This window comes from Hyla sarda, chromosome 1 (genome assembly GCF_029499605.1).
Source record: "Hyla sarda isolate aHylSar1 chromosome 1, aHylSar1.hap1, whole genome shotgun sequence".
Classification (NCBI taxonomy): domain Eukaryota; kingdom Metazoa; phylum Chordata; class Amphibia; order Anura; family Hylidae; genus Hyla; species Hyla sarda.
This window is the reverse complement of record NC_079189.1, coordinates 581015930-581035236: the sequence shown is the minus strand read 5'-3', so window position 1 is coordinate 581035236 and position 19307 is coordinate 581015930.

Genomic DNA, 19307 nt, shown 5'->3' with positions numbered 1-19307 from the left:
TCCCCAACCGGCTAGCGGTGGGGGCCAGAATTCCCACGGGCGTATGGATACGCCCTGCGTCCTTAAGGACTCGGGATGCAGGGCGTATCCATACGCCCTGCGTCCTTAAGAGGTTAATGTTGGGTGCAAATATTTGCATTTTTAATTTTTAACGCGAATATTGCAAACATATTCACTATATATTCGAAATAACTTTTTCCGCATATGCACATATTCCTTCTTTTCACTTGTGGGCCAATTAGAATGATGCAAATGTCAGAGATTATCAACAACATCCCCAGCAACCAATAGTAAAGTTGCCCACCCCCTCACTGTTTTCTTCCTAAAATCCTTCAATATGCGAATATTTGCATATGCGAATATAACGAATACGCGAAATTCGAGAATATAAGACAAATATTCGTCTATATATTTGCGAAATATCGCGAATTCGAATAGGGGCAATGCCGCTCATCACTATTTATGTGTTTACGTTTAGGCTTTAGACTTTCAATATATTTTCCCATCAAGAGGGCACTCTAGGCAGCTGCCTATTTAGTCTATAAACAGAACCGGCCCTGAGTATAAATATTTTGCGAGCAAAGACAGGGCTGGTGCAAGGATTTTTGCCGCCCTGTCAGGATCCGGGTTGGTGGAGGGTGAGGACACTGGAAGTGGATCCTCTGTACCAGAGAGGTGATGGCGTGGGCCGTACCAGGGGAACGGAGTCTAAGGGGTTACTGGTATTCACCAGAGCCCGCCGCAAAGCGGGATGGACTTGCTGCGGCAGGTAACCCCCAGGTCGTTCCTCCCAGTAGCGACTCAACCTCTCTGGCGGCTGAGATGGCGCGGTACAAAAGGACAAGGCAAGGTAAGGTCAGATGTAGCAGAAAGGTCAGGGCAGGCGGAAAGGTTCGTAGTCAGGGGCAACAGCAGAGATTCTGGAAACACAGACAAGGACACACTGGAACGCTTTCACTAGGCACTAGGCAACAAGATCTGGCAGGGACAGGAAGGGGAAGGGATGTTTTATAGGGAAAACAGTGATTGGACTAGATTGGGCCAGGCACCAATTAGTGGTGCACTGGCCCTTTAAATTTCAGAGAGCCGGCGCGCGCGCCCTAGAGAGCGGTGCCGCGCGCGCCGGGCAGGGACAGAGGAAGGACGGAGCAGGTGAGAAGAGACATGGGATGCGATCCGTGAGCGGGCACGTCCCGTCCCGCGGATCGCATCCCCTCCGGTGACAGGGTAGCAGCGCTCTCGGTCAGCAGCGCCGACTGGAGCGCTGCAAGCAGAGTAACGCCGCGAGAGCTCCGGGGAAGCAGCGGGACCCGGAGCGCTCGGCGTTACAGTACCCCCCCCCCCCCCTTGGGTCTCCCCTTCTTTTTGGAACCCAGAAATCCACGAATGAGTTCCTTGTCAAGGATATTGACCTCGGGTTCCCAGGACCTCTCTTCGGGGCCACAATTCTCCCAATCAACGAGAAAAAATCTTTTACCTCGGACAACCCTGGAGGCGAGGATCTCTTTCACAGAGAAGATATCAGAGGATCCAGAGACAGGAGCAGGAAGAGTGACTTTGGGAGAATAGCGGTTAAGAACAACAGGTTTGAGTAGAGAGACATGGAAGGAGTTAGGAATACGGAGAGAGGAGGGCAGATGAAGTTGGTAAGAGACAGGGTTGATTTGTTTTTTGACTTTGAAAGGCCCTAAAAATCGGGGACCCAACTTGTAACTGGGTACACGGAATCAAATATACTTAGCATAAAGCCATACCTTGTCACCAGGGTAAAATACAGGAGGAACCCTTCTCTTTTTATTAGCATGCGCCTTCATTCGAGATGAGGCCAGTAGAAGCGACTTTTGAGTCTCACGCCAAATGGAAGAAAAATCTTGCGTCAATTCATCAACGGCAGGAACCCCAGAGGAAGTGGGGATAGGGAGGGGGGGAAGCGGGTGATGACCGTACACCACAAAAAATGGGGATTTGGAAGAAGACTCAGAGTTTTTAAAATTGTACGAAAATTCAGCCCAGGGCAAGAGGTCCACCCAATCGTCTTGGCGAGAGGAGACAAAATGTCGCAGGTAATCACCAAGTATCTGATTTACTCTTTCCACTTGACCGTTGGATTGAGGGTGGTAAGCAGAAGAAAAATTTAGTTTGATCTTTAATTGACTGCAGAGTGCGCTCCAAAATTTCGAAAAAACTGGACGCCTCTGTCTGAGACGATGTGCGTGGGAAGCCCGTGGAAGCGAAAAATATGAAGAAAAAATTGTTTCGCCAATTGAGGCGCAGAAGGAAGACCCGGCAGAGGAACAAAATGAGCCATTTTAGAAAAACGATCAACGACCACCCAGATGACTGTATTATTGCGGGATGGTGGCAGATCGGTGATGAAGTCCATACCAATATGGGACCATGGCTGTTCAGGTACAGGTAAAGGAAGTAGGAGACCTGCCGGCTTCTGGCGTGGAGTCTTGTCACGGGCACAGGTAGTACAAGCCCGAACAAAATCAGTCACATCCTTCTGCAAGGTGGGCCACCAATAGTGTCTGGAAATCAACTGCTCCGACTTCTTGACACCAGCATGTCCAGCCAAAAGAGAAGAATGACCCCATTTAAGAATCTTGTGGCGAAGGTGTGGAGGTACAAAGGTCTTCCCTGGAGGAACTTGCACAAGAGTGGTAGGAGCGGAGGAGATGAGACACTCAGGAGGTATGATGTGCTGTGGAGGGGCTTCAGATTCGGAAACATCGGTGGAACGTGATAGTGCGTCAGCTCTAACGTTCTTGTCGGCTGGACGAAATTGAAGCGGGCAAAAAACAATGTCCATCTAGCTTGGCGAGGATTTAATCGCTGGGCAGTCTGGAGATACGATAAATTTTTATGGTCCGTGTAAATGATGATGGGATGCAGGGACCCTTCTAAAAGATGTCTCCACTCCTCGAGTGCCAATTTAATAGCCAAAAGCTCACGGTCTCCTATCGAATAATTTTTTTCTGCAGGAGAGAAGGTCTTGGAGAAAAAGCCACACGTGCGATTTTTCCCAGTAGTGGTCTTTTGAGTTAAAACGGCACCGGCACCAACAGAAGAAGCATCTACTTCAAGGATAAAAGGCTTCGAGGGGTCAGGCCTGGACAGAACAGGTGCAGAAGCGAAGGCAGCCTTGAGCAGATTAAAGGCCTCCTCCGCCATAGGTGGCCAGGACCTCGGGTTCGCGTCTTTTTTGGTCAATGCTACAATAGGTGCAATGATGGTGGAGAAGTGGGGAATAAATTGACGATAGTAATTAGCGAACCCGAGGAAGCGTTGGATAGCTCGCAATCCAGAGGGGCGTGGCCAAACCAGAACCGCCAAGAGTTTGACAGGATCCATTTGAAGGCCTTGGCTGGACACAATGTAACCCAAGAAAGGTAGAGTACTGCGTTCAAAGAGACACTTTTAGATCTTAGCATAAAGGTGATTTTTGCGTAGGCGCTGTAACACCTGACGGACATGGAGGCGATGTTCCTCAGGGTTAGAAGAAAAAATAAGAATGTCATCCAGGTAGACCACTACACAAGTATATAGCATGTCACGAAAAATCTCATTGACAAAGTCCTGGAAAACTGCTGGGGCGTTGCAAAGGCCGAAAGGCATGACTAGATACTCAAAATGTCCGTCACGGGTGTTGAATGCAGTTTTCCACTCGTCTCCTTCACGTATACGGATAAGATTATAAGCCCCTCTTAGATCGAGTTTGGTAAAAATTTTCGCTCCCCGCAGACGGTCAAACAGTTCAGAGATAAGAGGGAGTGGATAACGGTTCTTAACGGTAATTTTATTTAAACCGCGGTAATCGATGCATGGGCGTAGGGTTCCATCTTTCTTAGCCACAAAGAAGAATCCTGCTCCAGCAGGAGACGAAGATTTTCTGATAAATCCTTTTTTTAGATTTTCTTGAATATACTCGGACATGGCTTGGGTCTCTGGGGCAGAGAGCGGATAAATCCTGCCACGCGGTGGAGAAGTACCAGGAAGCAAGTCAATAGGGCAGTCAAAGGGTCTGTGTGGTGGTAAGACCTCTGCTTGCTTTTTACAAAAAACATCGGAAAAGTCCTGGTAGGCCTTAGGCAGGCCTGGCAGAGAAGAAGCGATGGTTACTTGACTGATGGGTAAGGTCTTAGGGCATCGCTGGTGACAGGTAGGACCCCAACTTCTAATGTCCCCAGAAGACCAGTCAAGAGTAGGAGAGTGGAGCTGGAGCGAAGGCAAGCCTAGTAGAACTTGAGAAGTACAGTTGGGAAGCACAAAAAATTCAATCTCCTCATGATGGAGGACACCTACGTTCATGCGCAAGGGCACAGTGCGATAGCACACGGTACAGTCCAGATTCTGTCCGCTGACAGAAGAAATGAAGAGAGGCTTGTCGAGACGGGTCACAGGGATGTTGAATCTGTTGACTAATGAGGCCTCAATGAAGTTACCTGTTGAACCATAGTCCAGAAAGGCCATGGCAGAAAAGGCAGATTTAGCAGGCAAAGAAATCCGTACAGGAATAGTTAAGCGTGGAGAGGTAGAATCCACACCCAGTAACGCCTCTCCCATGTTTACTAGGTGCGTGCGTCTTCCCAGACGCGGAGGACGAATAGGACAGTCCTTCAGGAAATGCTCGGAGCTCGCACAGTAAAGGCAAAGGTTCTCATTCCTGCGGCGAGTCCTCTCAAGTTGGGTCAGGCGAGACCGATCCACTTTCATAGCCTCCTCGGCGGAAGGCACAGTCACAGGTTGCAGCGGATGCTAGAAGAGAGGTGTTGGGCGGGGAAACCGCCTGGTGTGAACGTGATCCTTTTCTTGGCGTAGCTCCTGTCGCCTTTCTGAAAAACGCATATCAATGCGGGTGGCCAAATGGATTAGTTCAGACAAGGTTGAGGGTATCTCTCGTGCAGCCAGAACATCTTTGATGTGGCTGGATAAACCCTTCTTGAAGGTCACGCAGAGAGCCTCATTATTCCAGGCTAATTCTGAGGCAAGAGTCCGGAACTGAATGGCGTAATCGCCCACTGTAGAGTTTCCTTGAACAAGATTCAACAAGGCCGTCTCGGCTGAAGAAACCCGGGCTGGTTCCTCAAAAACAGAGCGTATTTCTGAGAAGAAGGTCTGGACTGAAGCGGTGGCAGGATCGTTGCGGTCCCAAAGCGGAGTGGCCCAAGACAACGTCTTTCCAGAGAATAAGCTGACCACGAATGCCACCTTAGACCGTTCCGTGGGAAACTGGTCAGCCAAAAGCTCCAAGTGCAGAGAACATTGGGTCAGGAAGCCACGGCACAACTTAGAGTCCCCATCAAACTTATCCAGAAGAGAAAGACGGACTCTGGTGCTGGAAGCGGCAGCTTGCAGTTGAGGAACTGGCGGAGAAGATGGCTGTAGAGGCAGAAGTTGCTGAACCATTGCAGTCAGTTGTGACAACTGATGTCCTTGTTAGACTACTTGTTGAGACTGTTGGGCCACAACGGAGGTAACGTCTCCAAGGCTAGGTAGCGGCACCTCAGCGGAATCCATGGCCGGATCTACTGTCAGGATCCGGGTTGGCGGAGGGTGAGGACACTGGAAGTGGATCCTCTGTACCAGAGAGGTGATGGCGTGGGCCGTACCAGGGGAACGGAGTCTAAAGGGTTACTGGTATTCACCAGAGCCCGCCGCAAAGCGGGATGGACTTGCTGCGGCAGGTAACCCCCAGGTCGTTCCTCCCAGTAGCGACTCAACCTCTCTGGCGGCTGAGATGGCGCGGTACAAAAGGACAAGGCAAGGCAAGGTCAGACGTAGCAGAAAGGTCAGGGCAGGCGGCAAGGTTCGTAGTCAGGGGCAACAGCGGAGATTCTGGAAACACAGACAAGGACACACTGGAACACTTTCACTAGGCACTAGGCAACAAGATCCGGCAGGGACAGGAAGGGGAAGTGATGTTTTATAGGGAAAACAGTGATTGGACTAGATTGGGCCAGGCACCAATTAGTGGTGCACTGACCCTTTAAATTTCAGAGAGCCGGCGCGCGCGCGCCCTAGAGAGCGGTGCCGCGCGCGCCGGGCAGGGACAGAGGAAGGACGGAGCAGGTGAGAAGAGACATGGGATGCGATCCGTGAGCGGGCACGTCCCGTCCCGCGGATCGCATCCCCTCCGGTGACAGGGTAGCAGCGCTCTCGATCAGCAGCGCCGACTGGAGCGCTGCAAGCAGAGTAACGCCGCGAGCGCTCCGGGGAAGCAGCGGGACCCGGAGCGCTCGGCGTTACACGCCCTAGGCGAAAGTAAATTTTGCCGCCCCCCTTGACCCCACCCACTGGCTCCGCCCTTTGACGCGCCCAACCTTACTACTGGGCTGACAAACTGTAACAATCCCCCTCCTCATTTAATCTCCTTACTACTGGGGTGACACACTGTAACAAACCTCCTCATCATGTAATCTCCTTACTACTGGGGTGACACACTGTAACAAACCCCCTCTTCATGTAATCTCCTTACTACTGGGGTGACACACTGTAACAAACCTCCTCACCATGTAATCACCTTACTACTGGGGTGACACACTGTAACAACCCTCCTCTTCATGTAATCTCCTTATTACTGGGGTGACACACTGTAACAAACCTCCTCATCATGTTATCTCATTACTTCTGGGGTGACACACTGTAACAAACCTCCTCCTCATGTAATCTCCTTACTACTGGGGTGACACACTGTAACAAACCTCCTCCTCATGTAATCACCTTACTACTGGGGTGGCACACTGTAACAAACCTCCTCCTCATGTAATCTCCTTACTACTGGGGTGACACAATGTAACAAACCTGCTCCTCATGTAATATCCTTACTGCTGGGGTGACACACTGTAACAAACCTCCTCATCATGTTATCTCATTACTTCTGGGGTGACACACTGTAACAAACCTCCTCCTCATGTAATCTCCTTACTACTGGGGTGACACACTGTAACAAATCTCCTCCTCATGTAATCACCTTACTACTGGGGTGACACACTGTAACAAACCTCCTCATCATGTTATCTCATTACTTCTGGGGTGACACACTGTAACAAACCTCCTCTTCATGTAATCTCCTTACTACTGGGGTGACACACTGTAACAAACCTCCTCCTCATGTAGTCTCCTTACTACTGGGGTGACACAATGTAACAAACCTGCTCCCCATGTAATATCCTTACTGCTGGGGTGACACACTGTAACAAACCTCATCCTCATGTAATCACCTTACTACTGGGGTGGCACACTGTAACAAACCTCCTCCTCGTGTAATCTCCTTACTACTGGGGTGACACACTGTAACAAACCTCCTCCTCATGTAATCTCCATACTACTGGGGTGGCACACTGTAACAAACCTTATCCTCATGTAATCACCTTACTACTGGGGTGGCACACTGTAACAAACCTCCTCCTCATGTAATCTCCTTACTACTGGGGTGACACAATGTAACAAACCTCCTCCTCATGTAATCTCCTTACTATTGGGCTGACACACTGTAACAAACCTCCTCATCATGTAATCTCCTTACTACTGGGGTGACACTGTAACAAACCCCCTCCTCATGTAAGCTCCTTACTACTGGGGTGACACACTGTAACAAACCCCCTCCTCATGTAATCTCCTTACGACTAGGGTGACACACTATAACAAACCTCCTCCTCATGTATCTCCTTACTACTGGGTTGGCACACTGTAGCAAACCACCTTCTCAGCAGACAATATCACACATAGAGGGATTAGATCAGTGTTTCCCAACCAGGGTGCCTCCAGCTGTTGCAAAACTACATCTCCCAGCATGCTCGGACAGCCAAAGGCTGTCTGGGCATGCTGGGAGTTATAGTTTTGCAACATCTGGAGGCAGCCTGGTTGGGAAAAACTAATATAGAGGTATATACCATCTGTATACAGATCCATCTGGCTCAGACCGCCATGATGTCTTCTTCCAGCCAAAACTTCCTTTCTTCAGCATCTGTGGGACAAACATGTTAGACCCTGCATTTTCCCCCTCCTCCAGTGGCATTTCATTAACCCCCCACCCCCTCCTACCCCTGTACTATTTCATTAACCCCTCCATCCCCCTCCCCTTGCAATTTCATTACGCGCTCCAGTGCGCGCTCCAGTGATGACGAGTGACCTCCCCCTGCGCAGCGTCAGGGGCGTCACTCGTCATCCAGTGCCGGCCCGCAGCAGGCTGTTTCTGGTTGGAAGTCACTGCGGGCAGGCAATTAGAATGGTGAGCGCGGCCTCGCAGAGAAGCTGGATGCGGTCAGGGGTTGTGGCCCTGCTCCTCTATCAACATGCTGGGCAGGCAGGGGATATAATTAGATGGGGGGGTGCGGCTTTTTGCTTGTTATCTTGGCGGCGCTGGGCGGTTGCAGCAACAGGCAGAGCGGCGCCCACCTCAAGAGGGCGCTATAGGCGGCCGGCAACTTTGTCTATAGGCAAATCCGGCCCTGAGCAAAGACCATTGATTTTCTGAAAAGATAAGGTTATCATCACTGGGAGACCTGCACCCTCTATTCAGTGTAGGTGAGGTAGGTGGCAGCCTAACACATGGGGGCACATTTTTATCAAACATTAAAAAAAAAGGACTTCTTGCAGTGCTGCATAATGAGCACCTCCCTTGTACGACTGATGGAAGTACTAAACACAAACCATTAAGCACTTACATTATTCTCAAGTAGTAGGGAGGTAAAAAATAAAAGGCCTGGAATAATATTTCTAATCTTCCTGGGGCACCAAAATGTCTTTTTCCCATCCTGCCTATAACCCTGACTGATCAGCCAGATTGATTTAGGGGGTCTGATCTGGGATCTGATATATTTAGGTGCTCTGGTTGGGTTCTGATTAATTCAGGGGACTGGTCTGATTCATTTAGGGGATCGGTTTGGGGTCTGATTTATTTTGGTGTTTTATTTAGGGTCTAATTCATTTAGGAAATTTTGTCTGGGTCTAATTAATTTGGGAGGTGTGCTTGGATTCTGATTAATTCAGGAGTCTGGTCTGAAATCTGATTAATTCAGGGGTCTGGTCTGAAATCTGATTAATTCAGGTGTCTGGTCGGCAGTCTGATTTATTTAAGAGGTCCTGTCTGAAGTCTAATTAATTTTGGGAGTTCTGTCTGAATTCTAATGAGTTTTTGTATTTGGTTTGGGGTATGATTAATTGATGAGGTCAGGAGTCTGATTCCTTTAGGAGCGTGGTCTAAGGCCTGATTAATGTCGGGTTTTGATCTCTGCCTGATTAATGTAGGCGTACTGGTCTGGGGTCTGAATCATTTGATGGTCTGGTATGGGGTTTGTTCATTTAGGAGATCCGGTACAGGGTTAATTTATTTAAGGGTTTGGTCTGGGATCTGATTAATTTTGGTGTTTAATTTGGGGTCACACTAATTTAGGGGTCTGGTCTAACATCTGCAAATCTGTCATTATACACTTTAGAGCACCTATATAGACTATATGGTCAGTGTATTATTAAATTGATGTTTGGTGGTAGTGTACACTGACTGGCAAGAGGCTCAGTGTGCCGAGATGTACTGCGGCTCCTTGTTTCTAGCTATTAAAGGGCTTTCCATGACACAAATCCTACTAATTACATATTCTGACGTGTCAGTGGCATCTTGGCAGGTGACTAACCCATCTGTGCATTTCAAAGGTATGTTAAAAAAAAGTTCAAAGTTTTTTTATAACTTTAAAATTAAGAATCTTAATTTTGCAAACGAAAAATACAACTCATTCTGTAAAGACAAACCCTCATACAAATCAACATCTGGAGGGTAGAAGAACATGCTGGGTAACAGGCGCAATCCAATGGGACAGACTTGCTTCAGACGGGTTGAAGATAAAAGTTGATTTATTAGCCGAAGGTACACAAACGCATTTCGAGGAAAAGCAACCTCTTTATCAATGTGAGTATGGCTTGACAAGAGACTGAAATGTTACAAATTTAAAATACAGAAAACAGCACCAACTCTTGATGATTTCAGTGGAACGGGACAGCTGACGTGTCGAACAATACATGATGTGAAGTAAATGCAGTGTTAAAACTTTCCACAAATAAAAGCAAAATAAAAAACAGTGAAAAGGATTTACATCAGTGATGATGTCTTTGCCCCCTTGAGGACAGTTCAAGGTCCAGGTATTCGATCTTGACAGAATCGCTCTTGCCTGTCAGTTTCAAATTCCACGTATTGTTGTTCAGCTATTGGGTAAAATCTTGGAATGCCTTCTCGGAGCCATCCCAGATAGATAGTAGATCGTCTATGTACCATTTGCACATGACGATGTTCTTTTGCCAAGGGTGGTTGTTGTAAATTAGGTTGTCTTTGTATGCGCCCATATATAAATTTGCAAATGATGGCGTAAAGCGCGTCCCCATGGCAGTCCCCGTAATTTGCAGGCACAGATCGGAATTTAACTTGAAATAAGTGTGATGCAATATGAAGTCGATGCTGCCCAGAATAAATGATTTCTGCTCCATGGGCATATGGGAGTCTGTATCCAAAACATTCTTGATAACTTTTAACCCTAGCTGATGTGGAATGTTGGAATACAGATCAGAAACATCAAGAGTGGCCCATTTGTATTCTGGTTTCCATTCTTCTTTCTCAAGTATGTTGATTAGTGATGGTGTGTCTTTAGATAAGAGAAAATACTTGGCACACCATAAGTAGAGTTATACAAGTGCAGATTTATTAAGCAATCGCATAATACATGTTACATTTTGGTCCACTTAGGACCTTCCTCAGACCTACAAACAGTGTAGACAAATAAACAAAATCAAAAAATAGATATCTACTAATGTATGGTCAAGGAAATTACTAGTGCATATTTAACAACAGGAATCACCCAAAAATAATGTGCAATTACGTATATGCCAATTAATCCACATACAGAGTATTTCGGTAGTGAAGGTCTTATATAGGTAAGAAGAACAAATGGAATATAGGTAAGTAATTATAATCTTTCCAAACTGGACATGAGAAAGAAACTATGAAAAAAGGTGAATAAGATGAGTAAATAAACTCAAAATAATGTCCAAATAAAATATGATGGTATCAAATCGCATAAGACTCCACAGTAATATAATATAGCAATACAGATAGAATGCATAAGAAGACTAAGGAGACACATATCACAGTAGTGGAGTAACTATCATTAGCATGGTGTGAGTATCCAAGACTAAATCACAGGTATGGTATAAAATAACATTCACAGTTACATTTGCGTAGGACATAGCAGAGAGGATATGCTGTGCATTGGTGGACAGGAGACTCAACGGGCGGGGCAGAAGAGAAGAGATTGGTGATTGTCTGGCAGCCGTGTATCTCGGTAGCATGAAGTTCAGCCTTCTCCACTACTGTGATATTTGTCTCCTTAGTCTTCTTATGCATTCTATCTGTATTGCTATATTATATTACTGTGGAGTCTTATCCAATTTGATACCATCATATTTTATTTGGACTTTATTTTGAGTTTATTTACTCATCTTATTCACCTTTTTTCATTGTGAGAGCAAGTGTGTGGATAGATTGAAGATCTTCAGAACAACTTCTTGTTTTTCTTGGTTTGGGGTTTTACTGTTGTTCCTTCTCTTCCTTCTTCCTCGGCACCCTCTTTTTGTTGGTCTCCTTCTTCCGGTTGCTTTCTCTTCTGTCTCGGTACTGGGGAATTAGTGTGTTCTGGGGGTTCACCTTGATGTGGTACATGAAAGTTGGCGTGAGGGCCTGAGGTAACCCTAAAAAATCCGCTGTATAGAATTCCAGGATGCTGCTCCTTTCGGTTTGAGTGGGTTCATATCTGGGGGTGTCATAAACCGTAATTGCTGATATATTGAATGGAGTTGTGGGTGGTGACCTCTGTTCATTACATTCTGCTACTGTAGTGGTCCCTGGAATTATAGTGCATTCTGTTGCTGGGGATGTACCCGAGAATATGGTAGGAGGTAGTGATAATGAAGTGTACTCCCGAACCTGTTGTAGTAAAGTTTCCAGGTCCTGGTCTATATGTCCAGTATTGCTTGTTGTTGTGGTATTTGGAAGATTTGTGGGTTCTTCAAAGGTTGAGGGTGTACATTGTGTGATGTTGGATAGTCTCTTTAGTAGAAACAGATATTCTGTTAGACCGCTGGTGCTGGTCTCATTATGTAATATGTTGATGGGGTTAGCTCGGATTTTTGGAGTATTGTTTTTGTTGGTCTTGCTGTGGACCAATGGGCGTCGTTCCCTTCGTAAAGGTGTGTTTTTGGGTTTATGAAACTTGCTGTTTGTAAAATTTCTTGGATTGTTGTTTGCATTATTCAGGACCCTATTGCGGCTGTTTGACTTCTGTCCGGTGTGGGTTCCTGTTAAAGGAACTTTGTTCCGATGCATCAGGGTTGGGTCTCTAATTTTTTTCTTCTTTTAACCAATATTTGATATTATTGGTTTCATAGTCTCATTTATTCCTGCTTAGTTTTGAGGATTTCTTCTCTAGCGTACCCTTCTCAACGTGCAGGATCCTGGTAGTGAGAAGTCTATCTAATCTAGTAAAGTCCCGGTTTTCCTTGTGTGTCTGAAGTCGGGATCCAAGTTCCAAGATCTTGCTGTCCAGATCTTTGCATAGTTGTTCTCTTTTTATGCAGAGTCTTTGAATCATAGTAATGGAAAAACCATGCATCATGTGTTCCCATTCCTGTGCAAACGGATCATTTTTGAAGGCGGGTTCAGGTCAAAGGCGTAATCCCCTTGGTAGAATATTCTCTTGTATATACATTCTCATGAATTTAAGATCTAAGTGATGTTGTATTTCATGTTTGAGCATGCGCTCTAATTTAAAAAAGAGTTTGGGGAGATCCACTGTATGTCACCAAAATATAAAGTATAAATTACGTTGCTGAAATGTCAAAATACCAAACCGCCCAATTAGAAAATATCAGCAATGAACCATGCATATACACAAATGCAAAAACTTTATTGAGAATGTACATATAATATGAACAATAAAAATACAATAGCACAGTGCACAGGACTGATAAAATACAGGAGGCATAGGCAAAAACACTGGAGGAAAAAAAAGGATACAAGTGCAAATAAATGGTATCTTCAGATATAAAGTATATAGTTATAGGTACATGCAAGCCCTGTAAACAATATTAAAGACTGAAGACATGCACACAAGAGAAGACATAGTAAACTAGAGTAGAGCCATCTGCCACCCGCACTTACTCCAACGTACGTTTCGCGCAGCTGCGCTTCGTCAGGGTGTGTGCAAGAGATCCACTGTATCATTATTAATTAAACAGTAGGTGAGGTCTGACTAAACGGTATGCCTGTTATAATGGGTTTAATAGTCAGCTCAATTAGCCTATCTCTTTCAGCGAGTCTGTTGTGACAGTAATCCATACTTGGTAGTAGTCAGATACTGTATCACTATGGGTACTGTGGTAATGTCTGTTGACTTTGATAAAGTTTGGTCTGAGCTCAATGACTTGGTTTGGTGATTGCAGTGCAATTGGGTGTGATGGTACGTGGTGGTAATTAGGGATATGGTATTGAACTGGTATTGCTCTCTTATTGTGAATATGTGCAAGAGATGACTGATGTAACACTTTATAGGCATAAAGAGCCGAACGATGTTCCGTATTCAATTGAATGCTGAGGAAATAGAACACAATCCTATTATACTCTAATTGCTAGTGGATTCTAGAAATAAATGTTGAACCACTTAGTAAGGTAAAAACATAAAGAGAAAAGATATAAATGAAAATAAATGCTGTGACTTCTAGTAGGCGCTGATGAGCACATTGTCGGCACCTTGGACCCGGCGGCAATCCAGTGTGCACTCCTCGCAACATCCACAGCTTACCTGTCCCCTTACAACTATGGGCATGCTGTGACTTCTAGAAGCACTCATAATACACACACTGATGGCACCTAGGACCCGGTGGCAACCCAGCGCATTTTCCTACAGCGCTCCAGACCGCCAGCACAATCTTGAACTAACAATCCTTTTCACTGTTTTTTATTTTGCTTTTATTTGTGGAAATTTGTGTTTTATCACTGCATTTACTTCACATCAAGTATTGTCTGACACGTCAGCTGTCCAGTCCCATCAAGAGTTGGCGCAGTTTTGGGTAATTTAAATCTTGTCACGCCATACTACCATTGATAAAGAGGTTGTTACACCTCAAAACGCATTTGTGTATCTTTGGCTAATTAATCAACTTTTATCTTCAACCCGTATGAAGCAAGTTTATTCCAGTGGATCGCGCCTGTTATCCGGCATTGTTCTTTTACCCTCCAGATGTTGATTTGTATTCATCAGTCTGGGGAATCCGCAGCACCGATAACCGGGAGGCAGCACCACTACCACTGATAATCCATTATGCTTTATGAGTTGCTGTGTCTTTGGAAATACAACAATCAAAGGTGAGCAGTTTCTTTATTGAGAATTCGGGTAGAAAAAACAGGCATGGTGCACATCTACAATCTTGTATAATGATCTGACTGCTTCTCAGCATAATATCAAAAACTAACAGGTTGTTAGTATACATTTTTGATCAAAAAGTACAAGCCCACTCGCCACGTCAAGGCCACCTATTTAGAGTGGGTCCCTAACGTCCCTAGCATAAAATGGCGTAGCACTGGGCGGCGACCACCACCGCCGTGACACCAGTGCCCACAGGGGGAACGACCCACTGGCAGAGCGGCCCCAATGCCACTCATACCAGTCTATGGGTCGCACCTCCCCACAGACACGTCGCCACGGCAGCATCGGACGCCGCACAGCAGTTTCTTTATTGAGATTGTCGCTTTTACCCTTCCTTTTGTCACACTACTACTCTATGGGAAGCTCTGCACTCTTTTTTCCTGCCTAGCCCTCTCAACCCCTCATACAGTCCTATATCACTGATGATGAGTGCAGTGTATATAAAGCGCTGCCCGGTATGATGGTGCTGTAAGTGTAAATGTCATAGGAGAATAATGTGATTGCTGTCTATATAATGTAAATAAGATGAGCAGATCTCCCGTCATCTCAGGTTGGTCTTGTCCTTCCTGTACTGTAGCCTCTATGGCCCCGCTTACTATCCACGCAGTTTTCTGAATGCAGACAATAGGGTTCTTGTTGTGAATAACATGCCACAATAAATCTCTATTTCTTAAGCATGTGTGGCATGCGGGGCTTTGTGCCTCGCAGCATCCAATTCATCAATCATCTGTAAAGTACCTACAGGAGAAGGTCTTCCAGGCCCAAGTCAGTGGGTGATGAGGTCTCAGCCATTTCTTATTTGTATGCTTACTCACAGCCGCCAAGAACACATGCAGAGGCGTAGTGACAGCCATACTCCGCTGCACCACACGCTCCTGGCATGGCAATTGAAAAGAAAGAACAAAGGCTAAATAGATTTCTACAATGACATCACTGTACTGTAATAAAGATTTTGTCTCGTAAGATAACCCCTGTCTATATGCCTTTTTTTGGGGAACACCTATGACACCCCATCTCTAAGATTTTTTAAAGAATTGGTTGCAAGCTACAATGTAACATACTGCTGTCTCCATTCATTTTTGGGATCCTGCATAATGCTGTAGATGAAGCAGACCAAGCCCGCCAGTTAAAGGGGTACTCCGCTGCCCCAGCGTTTGTAACATTTTGTTCAAAACACTTGGTGCGGGCTGCGGGGGTCGTAACGTAATGGCCACACTTCTCGATGCAAGTCTATGGGAAGGGGCGGGGCAACTGCCACGCCCCCTCCCATAGACTTGCATTGAGGGGGCGTGGCATGATGTCATAAAGGCGTTGCCGTTACGTCAAGACCCCCTCAGCCCGCACCCAGTTTTTGGAACAAAATGTTCCGAACGCTGGAACAGTGGAGTACCCCTTTAACATGTGAAAGGATTGCGGAACGGTTAGTATAATCCCAAACAAAGTGGCTTTAAAGGAGAAAGAAAAAGGGCGACAAAGAGTAATATTTGCAATGGTAACAGATGTACAAACAGAGACACAACCTGAAACTCCTGGGTGCCAATGCACAGTAATCCTTAAAGGGGTACTCCAGTGGAAAAAAACTTTTTCAAATCAACTGGTGCCAGAAAGTTAAACAGATTTGTGGTGTGCCACGGGGGTGCGATGAGGTGTATGGGGCAGATGTTGTAGCTCAAGGGCAGATGTTATTAATCCCTAAATGTTCGTGACGCCTGAGCGTGATTTTCCCAGGAACCACCCGAACGGTAGCACCGCTATCCCTAGGTTAGACAGTGTAATATTAGTCCAAGACCAGGTTAGGGTTAACAGTAGCTTTACTGAGGTAGACAGATGGTAATAGTCTTTACAGCTAGGCCAGGATCCCAGAGAGGTGGCCAGTAACACAGAGGGGACCTTGCAACTTGCTGGGACTTGTAGTGTTTGGACATACATCAACTCAGCCATGCTTACTATAATAGACTTGACTATAGACTTGACTTGACTGTAGGTAGTGACAGCAAGAGATGACTTGACTTACTAACATGTGACTGCTGGTTAGACTTGAGGCCTCCAGATGTGCTGGACACTGGCTCTGAGACATCTGCTCTCTACTGTTTCTCAGCAGGAGTCATAAGAGATAACAGAGAGATTGTAATGGCTGCCCCTCTTATAAAGGGGGGCTGCGCAAGAAGCCCATACGTCAAGCTGCAGGTCACCTGGTAAGCTGGTGCTCCCTGGGTAGCAAACATGTGACAACAACATCATGTGACTAACTCAAAGGTCCTCAAAGGTCTTCTTTATACCTAATACACCTAATATACAGATAACACAATGAGGGAGACACTGCAGGAGAGCCCCTAGGACATAGAGGGACTCAACCTCTGTCCGTGTCAGGAATTGTCCAGAGCAGGATAGGTTTGCTATGGGGATTTGCTCCTTCTCTGGACAGTTCCTGATATGGACAGAGGTGTTAGCAGAGAGCACTGTGCTGAGACAAAAAAGAACTACACAACTTCCTCTGGAGTTTACAGCAGCTGATAAGTACTGGAAGAGTTAAGACTTTAAAATAGAAGTAATTTACAAATACGTTTAACTTTTTGACACCAGTTGATTTGAAAAAAAAATGTTTACCATTGGGTTCATTGGTCCCTTTAGACCCCAGGGCTCAGGTGTGACTGCTAACCCTGCACCCCCTATAGATTTGCTTTTATTTACATTTACTTTGTGCTGGAGTTTTCTGGCATCACTGTGTGGCTGCTACATTGGGAATCTTTAAAAGGGTTTCACATAAAGATGTTACCAAAGGTTTAACCAGGGGGTGCAATGATAGCAGCCACACCTAGGTTCTGGTGCCTGAGGATCCCAAACGCCCATCTGGAACTTAAATGTGCACTTTCAGAATCCAAAATGTTTTATATTTTGTACATCTTCGCAATACATTCACCTTTCTAATACAGTGACCCCCCCCCCGACCTACGATGGCCCCGACATACGATCATTTCAACATGCAATGGCCTCTCAGAGGCCATAGCATGTTGAAGGCAGTATCAACATACGATGCTTTTGTATGTCGGGGCCATCGCATAAACGGCTATCCGGCAGCGCAGACTGCTTCAGTTACCACCGGATAGCCGTTTTCGGTGCCCCGTGTGCTCCGGTGATGGTCTCCTACCTGTCCTCGGGGCTCCGGAGCGTCCTCTTCACGATCCCCTCCATCGCCAGCACTCTCCTTCATCATCATCACGTCACTGCATACGCCGTCCCTTCATCCAATAGGAGCGGTGTGCGTGCGTAGTGACGTGATGACGGAGAGCGGAGAGCGAGGATCCCGGGGAAGCAGAGATGTCCGGAGCGTCGGGGATACCACGGGGACGCGGCGGCAGTGATGGAGGGCGACATCTAGGGCAGCGGTGACGGGTCCGGAGCGGCAGAGACAGGTGAGTACAGCTTCCTATACTTTACATTGCATGTATCCCTCAACATATGATGGTTTCAACAAACGATGGTTCATTTGGAACGGATTACCATCGTATGTTGAGGGACCACTGTATACTTAAAATACAATAAAAGTGTATCTCCTTTTTATAGAAATCATGACTTACAAAAAAGACAAAGCTGAAGCACAGCTGGGATAAAGTCCAGAAAGTGAGGGCAGGACTAGTACTCCTCTGTGCTCACTTCTTTCCTGTCTATCAAACTCCTGGCTGAAAACAGGGAGGAGGGGGTTACAGAGCAGCCTGCAGTGATTGGATGAAGGGACCCAGCACAGCACAGCAGACTCAGGGAAGAAGTGATAGCAAGAAAGGACACACCCCCTCCAAAGCACAGAATGAAAAACTAAGTAGGAAACAGAAAGAGGGCAATTGTGAGAGAAATATAGGTGCTAGACCCATATGTATATGATCAGGAATAGGTATTGAGTAGTGTATATATACATATATATTATTATTTTATTTTTTTTTTTTTTGGGGGGGGGGATATGGGATATGAGAGGTTATTACAACAAGTTATTTAACACAAACATCCCTCATAGCGTCCGGACCCCCGGCGATCAGAAATCTTATTCCATTTGGGGATAAGATGTCTAGGGGGAGAGTACCCCTTTAACAAAATCAGCTCTGCTAAATCAGTATCAGCTAAACAAGAATCCTAATATACTGTATAAGCAAACTGTTTTTTCACCTTGTTACACAATCCAGGGCCGGCGGCAGCATAACTTCTTCCCATCGTCCTCTATTTTTCCTCTGTATAAAAGCATGGTTTCAGTTCACAGTGCACCGCAGCAAAAAGCTGTTCTAATAATCACGGAAAGTGCCCATAAGTCGCCCATTATCATCACATCAAATTACCTTCTCATCTTTTCTCGGAAGTCTCCCAATGGTCTGACATACACCTCTCCCTGCTCTTCTGATTAGAGATTCTCGTACGCCGTAATAGTCTTCTCCACCGCACGGTTTACCGCTGTTTGTTTATCCTTGGTGGCAATACCTATATAAGATAATAGTGGTGTCACCTGTATGGCCTTCCTAGGTTAATATTGCAGGAGGCTTCCGAGTAAATTATAACTTGAGGGTATAGCTGAGCAGTGTTAGTTTTCTATCCGCCATGCTTCGGTGCTTCCTCGTGCGTTTAGCGATCGCAAAATAAAGGCTAACTGACCGTGAATGGCAGCCATTTGGCGAAATGTTACATTTGTTTAAATAATGTCAGAGTCGGGTGTATTAAATTTTAATAAAGGTTGAAATTTGACACAGTGTAATGTCACGGAGCATCGGACTAGTGCGGCCCTGGAGCGGTGGAGGTAATTGGTTTATCTCGTATGTTTGCCAGGAGTAAATAAAGTTATAAAATTCCGGACGTACT